The sequence below is a fragment of the Anguilla anguilla genome, chromosome 8 (assembly GCF_013347855.1).
Source record: "Anguilla anguilla isolate fAngAng1 chromosome 8, fAngAng1.pri, whole genome shotgun sequence".
Taxonomy (NCBI): domain Eukaryota; kingdom Metazoa; phylum Chordata; class Actinopteri; order Anguilliformes; family Anguillidae; genus Anguilla; species Anguilla anguilla.
The window spans coordinates 46,723,610-46,741,388 of NC_049208.1; the positions used below are offsets into that span (position 1 = coordinate 46,723,610).

The window sequence follows — 17,779 nt, forward strand, 5'->3', positions numbered from 1 at the left end:
ACCAAACTCTCAGTGCTGTAGGTATGGGGCATGCCCCCCCGCCAAGGCGTAACTTGGCTGGACGGCATACCTGCCATCCCAATATACAGGCCTATATCATAAGGTCTAGTGTGACTAGCGGAACGTGTGATATAGGCTACCTAAACAAAATATCTGGAGCTGCAAAAAAGACATTTGTCCTAAAATATTGTGACCTTTCTGAAATTTGATAACAATTCAGTGCATTTAGTGCATGCCATGAGCATGTCATGACGTGCAGCTGAATTTAAAAGCTGATCTGGACTCATTGTTGTATCCATGAGGGTTCTCAAGCTTTGGGTTTTCGGCTTATTATAGCATTAAATTCGCTGGGCAGACTGTCCACAAATTAAATAAATATTCCGAGGAAATGTCTTTGAGAGAATTTCCGTTATAAAACATAATTATCCAAGGCCGTATCGCCGTTTCAGTCTGGGGAAAAGGGCGCGTGTCGCTGACCGGTCATTATCACCTATTAATCGCTTCTGCGGATGTCCTTTGTGTCCGTCGCCCTACTTTACCAACTGACGAGCGCAGACTAGACCGAAGTACGTGTTACTGACTCCTTTTTTTCTTTTCTTCAAATGCTGAGTAACGGCTGAACTATTGCAGGCAGACCATCTGAGGAGGACACTGCAACCACTCAATCGATCAGTCCTTCAATAAATCAATCAATAAATCAGCTTGGGGGGTGGGGCAGACATTATGCTCAGGAGTTGCTTGGGAGATGGGGAAGGTCGCCCAGGGGTGTGCGGGGAATGAAGCTCACCTCACTGGCAGGATGCGATGTGCTAGTTCTGCCTCAAGAGTTACCGCTTCCCGGTCACAGTCGGCATGTATGGACCCAGGAGTCCAGACTTATCCGAAGTGACGTACAGTACAAGGTGCGCAGACTTACCGGGTCTAACGTGTAGGCCTATTTGCTGGCTGGCTAAGGTTGGGGTGAATTCTGTTACAATTCGGGCAATTAATTAAAATTATTATATTGTTTAATTTCCATCAGAACATTAATTGGCTAATATAATATGGAACAGACCCCTGACTTCATGAAACATTGGTGTGTGTGAAAGTCCTATTGAGTCTTATATTGTGAAACAATGCAAGGAGAATGCCACCGGTCAGGATCTCACCAGTTATTTATTATTATTTTTTTAATTACATTTGTTTTCCATTCACGCGTTGAGTTGCCAGTCATCTGAGAGCGAAGGCCCCGCTGGGTCCTGCTCTCGGGTTAGGCCAGGACTTGTGACACAGGCAGCGCTGTCGCTCAGTAACCGCGTTTGCCGCTGAATTATCTCGCGCGCCACCATCTGTTTTACGTGTTCCCTCTTCGGAAACGCAGCCATTTACATCAACGGCGCCAGATGCTTCTCTTATCGCCTCGGGTATCCGTGCGCCGCGAGGATGTTCTCTCTCAACGCTAAACTCGGATAGCCGGGTGCTGAATTCATTAAGTGAGCCGGAGGGAGTCCCCTCTACCCCTTAATCAAATAGCAGACTATGGCTGCGTCTGGACAACCGTTAAAAGCCGAACACCCCGTCCCTTAAATGCAATTTAGGTTTTTTTTAAATTATTTATTGGTTGGAAACAGATGTTCCGAATTCTCAGAATCCGAAGACAGCCAGGAACCCTGACAACGTTTCGGATCGTAGTTTCCATAGTACCATGCCTGGGTCTTTGTAACCCTTTAGGGTAATAAGTTTTTACTTATTACCCTAAACTAGCCGTCATGCTGCTGAACTTTTTCACTCGTAGCCTATCCCTCAAATGAAGGTACGGCATTTCCCTGCCCACTGTCTGCGCATATTATGCGGTGTAAATACTGTTAATGACATGTCGCGGGTCCCGTTTCCGTCACTTAGCTAAACTAGTCCAGCGTTAGAGTATCCGTCGTCTCCATGACTCGCCGTCCTTAATTTGGCCTCTATCTCGTGTTTTACCGAAATCTGTGGATTTTGCCGAGCCGTCAGTAGCTTCCCATCATTCTATTTTAAAAAACGCTCCCAGATAAATTATGTTATATAATGAATTATATTATTAAGTTCTGTACTGGCACAATCTCCATCGTCTTGTTTATTAAATCAACGCGCGCGCACACACAAATCCTTTCAGGGTATTCAATACACAAGCATGTTTTCTATCGTTTCAGACGTGAGGAACCGAGCTGAAGTTACAGAACATATGATAATGAACTCATAGTGGCCTGTAATTAAATGTCGGCACGTGGGGCTTTTAAAGCGTTATTAATGTGTTGCAGTATCTCCATCAGCAGCCGGCCCAACCCCCCCACCCTCCACATCGCTCCACCTCCCTCTCGCTCTCTCTCTCTCAGTCGACAAGACGCCGCGCGGAATCATAACGGGTTGGAAAGAAGACTGATTAAAGGGCCAATTGTACCTCGGCACCGCGAAGCCCAGAAAAATATCAGCCTAAAAGAACGGTTTGGTAGAAACGCCGCGCGGGAGACTGCTGAAATATGAAATACGCTCAGTAAAGTAGTTACTGTGGATGCACTTTGGCCGAGGGGGTCGTGTTCCGAGGGTCCCACGCCGCGGAATACTTTTCTTTCTTTCTTGCGTTTGACCTCAGGTGTATTATCACTTCGTCTGGCACACCTGCACAAAGACAGCATGTAAGCTAAGCGCTTAAGAAATAGTGCCGTGTTTGCACATCTGAAACGGGAGCTGCAACAAAAATATGGGAGGCATTTGTTTTCCAGGTCTGAAGTGAATCCTACTTTGGGTAAGATCGTGTTGAATCATGCATGGTAACCTAATGATCTGTTTTTTATGAATCGGTGTAAACATATTATTCCAATAACAATTATCACGTTATTTATTATTACTGATTCGTAGCGTAGGATGAGAGTAAACCTTATGTTTCGAACTAATTTTGTCAAGAGTGCTGACTGTTGTTCGGGGGATGGAGACTGCTATACAGATGCAGGACAGCGAAATGAAAACTGACAGTTTTTTCAATCGCACATCAGTGAAAGGACGGTTCATTGAGGAAATAAGCTGCTTTTTTACATCGACCAACATATTTTAATAATAGTAATAATTATAACTTCTACTGCTAGCCTACTACTGCTGCTGCTGCTAATAATAACAACAATACTAATAAATATAATCATACTCATACGAATATAATAATGTATATCTATTATTATTATTATTATTATTGATAACACTCGTACACAGTGACATGTTGTGTTAATTTTACTCTAACAGTGTCAAATCAATTCTTAATAGATAACATTTGGTCCCAAATTCCAGAATGCGACCGTATGTTAACAGTAGAATTAACAGTGCACATATTACTGCGAAATGGGCGTACATTCAACCACAGTAGCAATGCAATGCTCATTTGAAATACAGTGAACAAAAGTCGGCTATGGATATGTGAATCCACATCCTTTCATTAAGATGAAAAGTTTAACGGTGAAGCTATGTTTTCGCAGTGTTAACTACAAGTTCCTGCCTCCTATAATCTTGCATCCTCTAGAGCGTATCCAGCTTGGTATGTGCCGCTCCACGACCACCATTTCCACTTTTCTCGTGAAAACTAAATACGTTAAATGCGTTAGCCTGCACAACACTTATGTTCATTATTTTTCTGTGTAGCCAATTTTTGTCGCGCGCTCCTGTTTGTTTCTGATGTTGCCTCATACTGTGCTTGTTGGCCTCGCACAAAATGTATGACGACACGCTCATTGATACAGGTTAAGTTTGCTAAAGAGTTTTCAACATACAATGAGCGGTTTGCTTACTGTGTTTCAGGAAAACAAAGAGAGGCTGAAGTTAGATCTCCTTGAAGCAGCATGATTACCGTTTACCGTTAGCTTGAAGGAAAGAGATCTTACGTTGTCATAACTTAATTGTCCTCTAGGTGGCGGAAAAAATGAAAGTTGTTGCAGTTAAAGATTTGTTTTGGCATACGGACTGTAGGCACCATGGTCAGCTCTAAGCTTTGAAATGACTTCACTGCTGAGGGCTGCATTAGGCTATCAGTGGTCCCTAACAAGTTAAACAAGTTGAAACGTTTCCCTCGGCTTCGAGGCAGTTGAGCTTGTAGCATTAACGACGTGGTGGATGTTTTACGAATTAAAAACAGCATAGGAAGTCAAATATAAATCCGTGATGTGCTTATCATTAGACCCTAATGGTCTATTAAATCCAATGCGCTAAATGGGCCATTAAATGAAAGGTTGTTGTTTGTAGGCTGGATACTTGTACTGGCGGCTACCATAAACTGGCACTGGTACAAGTGCAAAAGAGGCCCTTTAATCTCGAACACGCGCAAGCTCATTCTTATATCGAGCACACAGCACCCAGAACGACGGGAAAGTGACATTTGTTTCAGACAGTACACACGGAGACTTTGCGATCATTCTCTGTAATCCTGCGATGGCTTTTGTCTAAATACAGAAATCGTTTTGTAATCACAAGGCTTCTTTTTATTCTTCTTATTTTCCCTCTGCGTGGCCAACATTCTCTTTTAGCAGAGACATTGCCTGAAGTTACATTAATAAAAAAGTGCATTCAACATTTTGATAGTAGCCTGACATTTTCTAATTTCTCACACATATGCCTTTTACCCCACAAATTAGTAACTGGCAAACCCTTTGTGTTTTGGCTCTATCTTTTGATTGGTAACTTTCTTCCATTACACATTCTGTGTTCACCAGGACCTAAAGAGTTAAAGCATTTCCAGTACGTATGCAACACCACTCAAGACAGGAACATGGGTTCATGCTTGCACCAACACAGGGCAACTGTTTTCAGCTTGAAGTCAGCTCCATGTGTTTCTTTGAACATGGACGTCCCACTTCCTGTTATTTAGACTGAAGGTCTGCCTTTGTCTTTCCTTCAAGATCAGGGGTAATAGGCAACACTGGTCCTGCAGTGCTGGTGATGTTTCTGGGTTTGTGTCCATCTGAGCTTGACTGTGAGATTTTGGTGGGTTACTAAGAGCCTGACCCTGAATATTCAGAGCCGGGATGGTGGACGGCTGGGCATCTCCATGACATGGTCGCCTGCGTTCGTTAAGCTTCCTAATTAGTACAGTTAATTAGTTATAGGCTTGGGAGGTGGAAAACCAGGGAAGTCTCTGGCATTCCTGGACCAGGGTTGCCAACTCCTGGCAGAGCTGAAAATGTCACCACAATTTGGCGGGGCGGGGGGGGGGGGGGGGGTTCAAAGTCTCTGAGCCAGGTAGTGATAGATCTGTTAAGGGGGTTAAGCCTCATCTTTGGTTCTGGAGCAGGGTGTTAACTGCAAGGTGCTGGTCCGTTCCTGGATTTTGTGTCAACCTCCACGCTTAATTATTGAATTTTGTGCCCATATCATGATCTGGTGTTATTTTTATGCCTCAGCTAGAGCTGTAGACGGATACCCTAGTTGTCCTACTGTGATCCACTCTGGCAGTGAACCAGCACTGCAGCACAAATCTGGTTAGGAAACGTAGCCAGGGTAATTGCCGGTTGGAACAGAAACCAGCTTGTGCGCCGTTCCTCCCGGACTGGAGTTGTACACCCCTGTCCTGGGGGACATTTTACACATCTCTCATACCTCCGCTCTGTGTTGGCTTACACTGTGTGTATATTGCGCATAATATGAGTGATTTAAATAGGAGCAGCTACATATTCATGTAATGAAAGACCAGTATGCTACTCCGTAAGGGGGGGGGGGGGGGGGGGGGGGGGGGTCTGGAGTTTCCATACCTTTAAATCAATAAAACGAATGCAGACGCAAAAAACCTGGCGAGCCCAGTTAACTACATGACCAGCTGCTTTAATAGATCGATTACATGTAAGTGCTGAGGAACAACAAAAACGAACAGACCGTGCGACACTCCAGGACCGAGGTTAGGATCCCTGTTTTAAGGTAACCAATGAAAAAAAAGGATTCCTGATTTTTTTTTTTGCTAATCTAGGTGATATTAGCAACCTTGCCACCAATTAAATTTTTCTGTTGAATTTTCCATACGTATCTCACTGTAGGCCGAGCCCAGCTAAAAGCAGCCAGTAACCAAACAAACACCCGGGAGCACTGCCTTTTGGATTGTTTTTCAGGCCAGCCCTTAGAAAAAAACCGTAGCCTTGTTTTAAAATAATGCTATCAACAGAAACAGTAAATAAGCTGCCAAAGACAGCTGTGAGGAGTTGTGTGTTTACGCAAGACACAATAAAGAGATTAGCGTTAGATAACCCAACAAACGGCGATCAGATTACGTACAGGGTGAGTTTGCTCTGCTTCATCCCAAAGAGCTGTGGCAAAAATATATATATTTTAATTTTCAAGGGTTTCAAGGGTGTTTTTTTTCCCACAAACCAAAAACCTCTTTAAATTGATTTTATGATTGCTTTGGATTAAATAAAATGATTTACCATAATTCGTAGTTTTGACTTTTCCATATTCCAGTTGATGAATACCCAAATGCAGATTGATTGATTGATTAAGCATTTAAATTCCCAAGGGAACATAGGCCATCGATGAAACCCCTCCATCCCCTCCGGTCTTGTGCCCTCCGATCCAGTTGTTGCCATGACAGCCCAAATGCAGGCTGGGTAGAAAAAAGAAATTGATCAATGATTTTGCTTGGACAGCAGTTATTGTGATTGAAACTTGTTACAATGAAACTTATTAAAGCAATGGTTATGGTCAGTCAAGGGCAACAGATATGAATTATTATGGAGAGGAAGTTGTCCTTATCGATTCGCGATTGTTTCAGGAAATGTAACTGCACGGTATTCAGAGTTTGATGGTCCGTGCTGAGTAAACCTCCCTTACTGTGTGTGGGTTGAATGATTGCCCCCCATCTTTGTCTTACCTCTACATCCCATGATCCCTTTGCTCCTGCTATGTATTTACTGGGAGACTCTGTGGTAGGGTGGGTTTCAGTCAGAGGTAACAGAGTTGACTCTGAACATGCAATCTGGATATTCAATGTGTGAGGTTATTTCCTGGTTAGCGAGTGCTTATTGGAGCATCGTTAATGCCAGGATTTTGCGAATTGATCAGAGATGATTTGTCTAGGTGGTCCTCCATTCCTCTTTTGTATATCTGTAAAAGCTAATCATGTTCTTGACTGCTTCTCCTCACCTGTCCCCTAGTGCAGTGGTTCTCAACGGGGTGGGGGGGTGAGTTACTACAACATCAAAATTTTAAAAATCGCTTTTAAGGGTTAAATGGATTCAACTTGACTAACTGCGTTGATGTTTGTACAGATGGAGCCGCAGTGATGTCAGCCAGACAGGTTATCATGTCTCCTGTGAAGGGGGTGGGGGTGGAATATTTACATGGACACAGGGACCCTTGGGGGCAGAAGTGTTGAGAAGCACCGCCCTAGACTGTTGCAGGGTCGGTTCTGAAATGTGAGGGGAACTGACTGTTCTTTCGGCAGCAGGTGATTGGTGGACACTGAATGTTTGTGGGGTGAGAGGGGTTTTCGTTGTTTCTGTTCTCAGAAAACTTGAACCTCTGTTAATGCGCAAAATATCTTTGAAATGCAATAAAAGATATCCAGCTACTCAGAAATCAAATGAACTGGCTCAGATGATGCAAGTGGAGTTCACTTTTGAATCTGATTATTGATTTATGGGCTGAAATTCGTCCCCTGAGTGCATGTGCACCTGTTGGCCTTTCTTTGCAGCTTGTGCTGAGGAACCATTCTGAAGGCATCACAGTGCTCATCTTTCAATCTGAAGGGTTTTACATCTTGAATGGAGAGGACAATTAGCTGTCTAAAGAAACTATAAGCCGGTGCAGTTAACCCCTTAGGGTGTGACATCACAAATGTGTGATTACAGTGTTCTTAACTGAGCATTCTAATGCTGTATGTAACAATCACTACTGGCAACTGAAAGCAATGTTCAGAGTTCTGGAACAAAAAGAAAAAAGAAAAAAATACAAAAAAAAACAGAAACAGGGTGGAGTCTGTCCCAGCATGCTTTGTGCAAGTCGCCAGTCCATCGACGAGGCACACACATTAACCTCCATTTAATCTAACCCGCCTGTCTTTGGACTGTGGGAGGAAACCCACACAGACACGGGAAGAACGTGCAAACTCCATAAAGAATGATCACGGCTGGGATTCAAACCCAGAACCTTCTTGCCATGAGGCACCAGTGCTACCCACTGCTACCCTAGCCCAGTGTAAATTCAATACATTCAGACTTTGCAAACAGCGGAAGTTCTTCAGGCCATGATTCCTTTCGGGGAGCACAGCAGCACCCTTACACGGCTTCAAACCTGCAGCCTCCTGGTTACAGGCTCGGCTCTGTTATCTCATACGGGTTGTCCCTATCTAGCAACATTCTGTGGAACCCCTTCAACTGTCATTCACTTCACAAGAAAGGAACTACATTCTGAGTAATAGATGGCAAAAACACAAATTAAATACCCCTTAAAAATGAAGCCTGGGGAAAAAAGCGCTAATTTTTAAGCACCACAAGGACGCTGGTCGAGGAGAATCCAGCCAACCAGTTTTATTACGGGCACGGATGGATTTGGTTATGTGGCCGGTGTTTATGCCATTCTATGGCTGATGGTTTACCAGTGGCTTGTTTTGCATTCAGCTAGAAACAAAGACTGAGGCCAGGAAGGAAAAAAAATCTATTCATTTTAATTTTTTGACGTATGCCCAAGGCCCAATGGGGAATATTGAATACCGATTAGCTATCACTTCATCTAGGCTGACAGAAGTCTCCTCTGACTGTTCCGTGTGCAGGTGCCTGCTGGGTACTTGTGCCAGCTCAGTAGAGGTGGACTGTGGAGTGGAAATCAATAGCGGGTTTGGTGGACAGAGTTTTCAGTTCAATTCAGTGCAGTTCCATTGTAATTAAATTCAGTTAAGCTTCATTTTGCATTTTGCTAAGTGCAGCCGAGCATTTCAAAATGGGACAAAAGACAGGTTTAAAAAAATTGCATTTTGCTGTTAGATGGAATGTTGGACGCAGTAAGAACAGGTGAGAAGGTGTTCCACAGGCCTCAGGTAAATTGATTTTGAAACAGTTCAGGTGACTTCAGTCTTCCATGATGCCATCAGATGTTGGCTAGTTTTGCCTGACGTTGCTTGACGCCGTCTGAAGCTGCCTGATGTTGCTTGGAGTTGCCTGATGTTCCCTGATTTTTTTCTGAAGTTGATTGATGTTGCTCATAGTTGCGGATGTTGCCTGACGTTGCCTGAAGTTGCCTGATGTGGCTTGAAGTTTCCTGAACTGATGTTGCTATGGTATTGCCTGATATGCCTAATACATTATTGGACATTGTCTGACATTTGTGTGTGTGTGCATGCTGGGGAGTTTGTGCGTGCATTCTTGTGTGTGTGTGTGTGTGCATGTCTGTGTGTGCGTTTGCCTGTATGTGTGCATGCTTGTGTGTGCACGCGTGTGTGCTTTTGGGTTCATTTGAACAGCTCCTCCCATGTCCCAGATATCCAAGACCAGGATGTTTCTAAAATGTCCCGTTTTGGCACTTAATCCCTGGTACAGGGATCTGCTATTTGCAGATGTTTTTTTTCTTGTTTGTTTTTTTGGAAGGGACGGGGAGGGGGGGGGGTAATCCTTCCAGTCAGAGCTGTCCAGGACAGTGTCTGCACCCTAATTTCCAGGCTCTGATGTACTCATGGTCGGAACAGTCTCATGCACCCTTCCCCTCCTCCCCTCGCCCCCCCCCCCCATCCCCATTCTTTGTTTGCCAGTTAAGCTTCAAGCCCCCCCCCCCCCCCCCCCTTTGTTCCATGTCTGTTACCGGCTTATTCTTTAAAAGAAAAATAATTGACTTTTGCAATAGATAACGATCTCCCAGATAATGGGGACCGGAGAGGTGAGGGTGCCGAAGACGTCTGCCCCCCCCCCCCCCCCCCCATTTTCACCGCAGGCAGTCGTTAATGGCATTTACATAGCAGCTTGCAGGACCACAGAGTACTTTTACCAATGATTATCGCTGTCAAAAAGTTCTTTTATATAGCAGAGCAGGATCTCACAGTGCTTTTAATAATAATAGCGGTAATAATAAGAAGAGTAAAAAGAAGAAGAAGAAAAGTGTTTTCATTTATACACTGCCATTCTTCTCAGGATCACGAAGTGCTTTACAGCACAACTTGCCAACCCGGAGGAGGTGGGATGAACTCACCTCAGCAGCGCCCCCACCTGGGTGACGCACGGCACCACAGCTGTCAGCCATGCCTCGGCTTCAGCAGCGGAACTCGGGTTCGAGGAGGAACCGAGACGGCCAAACGCACACCTGTCACTCCAGGTGTTACCCACTGCGCCGCAGTAGTGATAAAAAATTCATAGAGAGAGAGAGAGGGAAGGAGAAAGAGAGGAAGAGAGACAGAGAGAGAGGGAGATAAGTGGAAGTACAGAGAGAGAGAGAGAGACAGAGAGGGAGTGAGAGAGAGAGAGAGAGAGTGACAGAGAGAGAGGAAAGAGATGCCCTGGCTTTCCATGGTGGTCCACGCTGGCACAGAAGCCGTCTGAAATGCTTTCAGAATCGATGAGGGTTTTGCTGGAAAGTTCTCTCATTATACGGCAGGACACCAGGCCTAACCCAGTCTTACAGACTCCTGCTGTCCTTTCCTTCTGTGTACACAGTGTGTGAAAGTTTTGTGAAAGCATATCCACACACACACACACACACACACACACACTCACACAAATCCATACCATGCACGCACACACACACACACACACACACACACACACACACACACACACACACACACACACACACACACTCACACAAATCCATACCATGCAAGCGCACACACACACACACACACTCACACACACACACTCACACACGCACACACACGCACACACACTCACACACACACACACACACACATTCTCACCGCGTCGCGCGCTGAGCTGAAGACTAACCCCTGGCCCAGGCGAGACGCAGTCCTGGCTCAGCTCCTCCTCTCACCTTCTGTGGCAGATAGCGCTCGCTCTCACTGAAGCCTGATGTGTGTCACGTATGTGTCCGCCATAGGTGGAACAGGGTGGGGGGAGGGGATTTCGCCCACTACCAATGAGCGCAACATGGCCTTCCTTTTTTTCCTTTCTTTTGCCCCCTCTCCCTTCCCAATATGGATAGCACCCTAGACCTGTATTGCCTATGCCTAGAACCGGCCCTGTACCATGCCTGTGTATGTAAATACCCACACACACACGTTCATATCACAGGGGCACATAAAGACGTATATCTCTGCACCAGTTGGCTGATAAGCAGTGTTCATTTCTTGCCCATCCCTCACTCACAGACGCACACAGTTTGCTGCATGTATCGTCTGTTTAACCAACCAGCAGGAGCAGCACACAATATGCCGTGTATGAATATGCTATATTTTTTAAAGTATATTATAAAAGAAGCAAAGCATTATTAAAATGTGTAAGAGTTGGCTTCTCTCTTACAGATAATTGTTTTTGACAGACCACACACTGAAATGCTTTTTTTTTTTTTTTGGTTTGTTTTTTTCCCCAAATGAAATGCAGACAGCTCACTGAGTCAGCTGTGAGGTGATGCTGGTTAGCTGTGTATTTCACAGCTTAAAAATATTTTTAGGTGCTGAAATAGGCCCTGTGGCTCCCCAGGTCCTGGGCAGGTTGCTGCTGTAGCTGACTGCAGTCGGGGGGCCCTGGGGACTTGGGGGGGGGGGGGGGGCAGGTTTGGTCAGAGCCGTTTCAGGCTAGTTAGAGCAGTTATGAGGAGGTGCAGCATCGTGGGTGCATCCAGGAATTTTTTTTTTTGGGGGGGTGGGGGGGGGGGGGTGGTTTGCTCACCTTAATGAAGGCTGTGAATGGGGAGGGGGGCACCTGGAGGGAATGGGACTAGGGGACTAAGTGCATATCTTTGTATGCTTGTGCATGAGTGTGTGAGAGAGAGCATGTGTGTGAGTGTGCACATGTATGGTGTGTGTGTGTCTGTGTGGTGTGTCTGAGTGGTGTGTGTGTGTGTGTGTGTGTGTGCGTGCGTGCATGCGTGTGTGTGTGTGAAATTGTGAACCCACCATGTGCATTGTCTTTGTTTTAGTTTCTGCTCTTGATCTTTGCAGCGGTTGATAAACAGTTCAAGTTTCTCCAAACTCCCATATTTCCAGCTTCTTTGAGGAGCTCGAATGGCTTTTCTGGAGGTGGCGTTCAGGAGTGGGGGGGGGGGGGGGGGTGAGAGTGGGGCATGGGCCACAAGCAGGTTTTCATTTCTTTCTAAATCCTGGCGGTTCAGGTGCCCTCAATTAAGTAGACTCCAGCACTTCTGATAATCTCGGCTTTCGATTGTACGCGGCTGGGCGTTAGACCCTCTTCCAGCGGTGGCAGAACACCAGCTATCGGAGGAGAAACCCCGTGCCCCTGTCCAATCAGCGGAACTGGGGCTTTTTAAAGATCAAGGTATCGACCGGAACTCCAGCCGAAGCGGGACGGAACGCTGAGGCGTCTCAGGCGGCTGCGGTCCCAGTGCCCGCCCTGTTCATTTCCGACGGGTAAAAAAACTTCCGTCTGGGCTGGAGATACAGCATCGGCGGCCTTTTTGTCAGACGTGGCTGCAAGCGAAATCTCTTTTCGGCCGTGGAGAGAGAGACGAGGAAAAAGGTCCAGTTGCTTGTCGAAATGCTGGAGACGGTCGGCTGCCCTTTAGCCGAGCGCGTCGCGTTCTTACCTCCCTGTTTGCCGCTCGTCCGGCTGCGCGCCGTGCGCCGCTCGCCGCGGTCTGAGCCGTCGGGCGACGTGCGCGCGCGAGACCGGAACGAACAGGGGAGGAGGCGGCCCGCGATCTCCGAGCCGCTCCTGGCCCGAAACGGAGCGAACGACCGTAAACAAAATGAACCTCAACGAAACAGGCGAACCTCAGCCTTGGCATTAGTTTAATACCACATGTAAGCTCGCGAAAGGGCGGGGTGTCACGTGGACTAATGAGATTTTTGTTCATCGCCGTCCGTTTTTTGCAGCTGTTTATCCTTGTAAATGTGATGGGGGAGGCCATCATCTCCTTCTGTCCCTGGACGCCCCCCCCCACCCCCTAACATCATCATTTCAACAAAACATGCTTACTAATAGACTAGGGCATTCCGTATTGTGGGCAGAAATGCTCTTTGTTCGTCTGGGGGACAAATTTTGGGTTGCTATAGCCAATGACTAATGTGTGGCACGGATGTAATTAATTTGCTGAATTAAAACAAACTAAATTAAACCTGGATTAAAGGGTATTAAATGAATAATATTACAGATATGCCCCCCCCCCCCTTCCCTTAACAATTTCACCAGCATCAGCTCAGCATTATTGAATCTGGTCACCTTAGCAACTGTGTTGAGTTGCGCATTGGAGTGGAGAGGAATGCTGACAACGTTCCGGAACAAACCAGAAGGAAACTTCACCGTACCGTGAAGGGTGCCTGCGTGTAGAATTTAGGCCGCCGTGTGTTTAATTGCCTTCCAGAACGTTCTTTTCCCTATTTTTTTGCCGTGATTCTAACGGCCGTTTTTTTTTTTTTTGGTTGTCTGGGCTTACAGAGGCTGCAGTGTCTGCCCCACAGAAATGAAATGAAGAGTAATCCCCCATTGTTCTGAGCGGGACCTGTTTTTTAATGTTATTTTTTTTTAAGATGGGGGCTCTGTCTGACAGTGACAGTGACCCAATTCTGCCGGGAACCGCAGAGCAAAGAGACATTGCTTGCTCACACACAGTCTTATACAAACACACATCCTTTTCCGTGCAAGCTCACACACAGTCTTATACAAACACACATCCTTTTCCGTGCAAGCTCACACACTCACACACATACACACACACAAACATGCATGCACTGATACACACACAGGCACACACACATGCACACACACACATACACATACACAAACATGCATGCACTGATACACACACAGGCACACACACCTGCACACGCACACATGCATGCACTCATACAAACACGCACACACACTTGCACTCACACACACAAACAAACACGCCCACACACACACACACACACACACACACGCGCTCATTTACACGCACACACGCACATGCACTCATACACAAACACACACGCCCACACACACACAGCTGTCTCAGACACATCCCTTATCTCCTCCAGTCATGGTCTCTAGCCTCTGCATTAGTCACTGCCTCAGCACATCCAAAGAATATAAACACCAAACAGCTCCAGAAAAATGGCCCCTCAACTCCAAATACCTCCCAAAAATATACCGGCAAATCCCCCGGAATCCCTTGCACACCTCAATGCGCTCACCCCCACCACAATGCGCTGGCCCCCACCTCAATGTGCTCACCCCCACCTCAATGCGCTCGCCCCCACCTCAATGCGCTCACCCCCACCTCACCCCCACCTCAATGCACTCACTCCCACCTCAATGCGCTCACCCCCACCTCACCCCCACCTCAATGCACTCACTCCCACCTCAATGCACTCACTCCCACCTCAATGCGCTCACCCCCACCTCAATGTGCTCACCCCCACCTCAATGCGCTCGCCCCCACCTCAATGCGCTCACCCCCACTTCAATGTGCTCACCCCCACTTCAATGCGCTCACTCCCACTTCAATGCGCTCACTCCCACTTCAATGCACTCACCCCCACTTCAATGTGCTCACTCCCACTTCAATGTGCTCACCCCACCTCAATGTGCTCGCCCCCACCTCAATGTGCTCGCCCCCACCTCAATGTGCTCACCCCCACTTCAATGTGCTCACCCCCACTTCAATGTGCTCACTCCCACTTCAATGCACTCACCCCCACTTCAATGTGCTCACTCCCACTTCAATGTGCTCACCCCCACTTCAATGCACTCACCCCCACTTCAATGTGCTCACTCCCACTTCAATGCACTCACCCCCACTTCAATGTGCTCACTCCCACTTCAATGTGCTCACCCCCACTTCAATGTGCTCACCCCCACTTCAATGTGCTCACTCCCACTTCAATGCACTCACCCCCACTTCAATGTGCTCACTCCCACTTCAATGTGCTCACCCCCACTTCAATGTGCTCACCCCCACTTCAATGCGCTCACTCCCACTTCAATGTGCTCACTCCCACTTCTATGTGCTCACCCCCACTTCAATGTGCTCACCCCCACTTCAATGTGCTCACTCCCACTTCAATGCGCTCACTCCCACATCAATGCGCTCACTCCCACCTCAATGTGTTTACCCCCACCTCAATGTGCTCACCCCCACCTCAATGTGCTCACTCTCACCTCAATGCACTCACCCCCACCTCAATGTGCTCACACCCACCTCCATGTGCTCACCCCCACCTCAATGTGCTCACACCCACCTCAATGCGCTCACCCCCACCTCACCCCCACCTCAATGCGCTCACCCCCACCTCAATGCACATGACTATATTTGCTCTTTTCCACAGATCCTCAGCCAAAATTCAAATTCCATTTCATTTGGAAAAGCATAGTATTAAATAAAGCCCAAATGAATGCACATATGCACTCACACACACTCACACATGCAAACACACACACACACACACACACATGCTCCGACTCTATCTCTCTCTCACACACACACACACACACACACATACACTCACTCATTCACTCTTTCTCACACACACACACACTCATGCATGTGCATGCAGGAACGCACGCGCACACACACCCACCACACATGCACACAAACACACACACACGCACACATGCACACACACGCACACACGCGCACACACAAACACACACACAAATGCATGCATACACACACACACACACACACACAAACACGCACACACACACGCACACATACACACACACACACACACGCATGCACACACTTGCATCTCCTGCATGACTTCCCTTATTAAGGCAGAGCTGTGGGAGCCGGTCCAGGCCCTGTGCTGGTGGTGTTGGTGTGTGGGGGGGGGGGGGGGGGGGGGGTGTCCCTTTTTTATATTTTGTGCTGAGAATAGCTTGATTATGAGCGCTGGGTGAACGCTGTTCTGGGCGCTCCGGGGGGAAACGAGCAGCGCCTGAGTGTCAAGCAGACGACGCCGGCGCCTTCGGGGCCTGGTCCCCAGCTGTTTTGGTCTCTGCTCCTTCCAGGTCCAATTTGTAACTAAGAATGAAGACAATATATATATATATATATATATATATACATATCCTGAGACATGCGGTTGTTTGCCGGGGAATTTTCTGGCAAGAGATTGCTTTTAAAGGCCTCAGAAGGCTCTAGACAGACAGGTAGATGGACGGACAGACAGGTCAGTGCTGTTCTCTCACGTGGGTCTCAACTCATAAGTGGTCTACGACACACATCATAGAGCTCTGTGTGCTGCGTGTTGTGTGGAGTTGTGCTGTATGGCTGTGTGCTGTGTGTTGTGTGGAGTTGTGCTGTAGGACTGTGTGCTGCGTGTTGTGTGGAGTTGTGCTGTATGGCTGTTTGCTGCGTGTTGTGTGCAGTTGTGCTGTAGGGATCTGCACTCTTTGTTGTGTGGAGTTGTGCTGTAGGGCTGTCTGTTGTGTGGAGTTGTGCTGTAGGGCTGTCTGTTGTGTGGAGTTGTGCTGTAGGGCTGTGTGCTGTGTGTTGTGCATCTGATTGTGTCGTCGCTTCTGCCGTCCCCCGCGATTCAGATAAGCGTATCATAACTTAATTTGTTTCTGCTGTTGCTAGTTAGCGAACATAGTTGTGTGTAATTTAGGTAGCCTAATCTTTTTTAAAACTTGTCTCAACTGTTGCTAGTCAGCAAGCTTAGTTGGGCGTTAGCTGAGAATATCTGTAGTTGACTTGCTGTTGTTAGTTAGTTAAAGGCGTTAGTGAAACTGTGTGTGGGGATTGGTGTTTAACTGCCCCGTATTGTTGAGCTAATTTCGAGGAGCTTCACCTGGTGCTTATCTGCCCTAATGAAGCTAATGCAAGCACGTAATTGTCACCCGATATTTATAGTTTCAGCAGAGGCTGCCATAGGCAGCCTCGTCGTCAGTTTAACATGTTTTTAAACCCCATTCCCTTGTGCGCGCTGCCTCGCCCCAAATGGTCTGTTCACCGCAGGCGTAATTTAACCAATTTGATCTACCCACCCTTATCCACACCTCAGGAATTCACTGTCACAGGTGGATTATGGAACTGCCAGTCAGCCGTCCAGAAAGCTGACTTCATTACTGCCTTTGCTAAGACGAAGTCTCTTGACTTCCTGGCTCTCACGGAAACCTGGATCACTCCCGATAACACCGCCACCCCAGCTGCACTGTCTGTGGGATACTCCTTCTCGCACACCCCCAGGGCCTCTGGCCGAGGCGGGGGTACCGGTCTACTCATTTCCTTGTCCTGGAAGTTCTGTGTCCTCCCCAGTCCTAACCCTACTTTCTCCTCCTTTGAATTTCACGCGATTACTGTAACTCATCCCTCTACATTTCACGTTATTGTTCTGTACCGCCCTCCAGGTCCACTCGGCTCATTTCTGGACGAGCTGGACACTCTCCTGAGCTCCCTCCCCGAGGATGGCACTCCTGCTATTCTACTGGGAGACTTCAACCTCCCACCAGAAACCTCCCAACTGTCCAGGGTTGCCTCACTCCTCCAGTCTTTCGCCCTATCCCTGTCCTCCTCCCCCCCCACACACAAGGCTGGTAACCAACTAGACCTTGTATTCACCAGAGGCTGCTCCATTCCCCAACTTGCAGTGACTCCCCTCCATGTCTCAGACCACTTCTTTCTTTCTTTCTCCCTCTCCTATTTACTCCCCCTCAATTCATCCAATAGCTCACCCACAGTAACTTTCAGGAGAAATCTC

At 47.2% G+C, this 17,779-nt stretch overlaps 1 protein-coding gene across 1 annotated transcript in view; it reads left to right on the forward strand.

Moving 5' to 3' along the window:
• Positions 1–2,371: 2,371 nt before the first annotated feature.
• Positions 2,372–17,779, forward strand: part of LOC118233227 (leucine-rich repeat and immunoglobulin-like domain-containing nogo receptor-interacting protein 1) — a 22,993-nt gene continuing 7,585 nt past the window's right edge. Inside the window, exon 1 of the mRNA XM_035428695.1 lies at positions 2,372–2,761. The gene's annotated coding sequence lies outside the window, so the exon portion shown is untranslated. The remainder of the gene's footprint in view (positions 2,762–17,779) is intronic.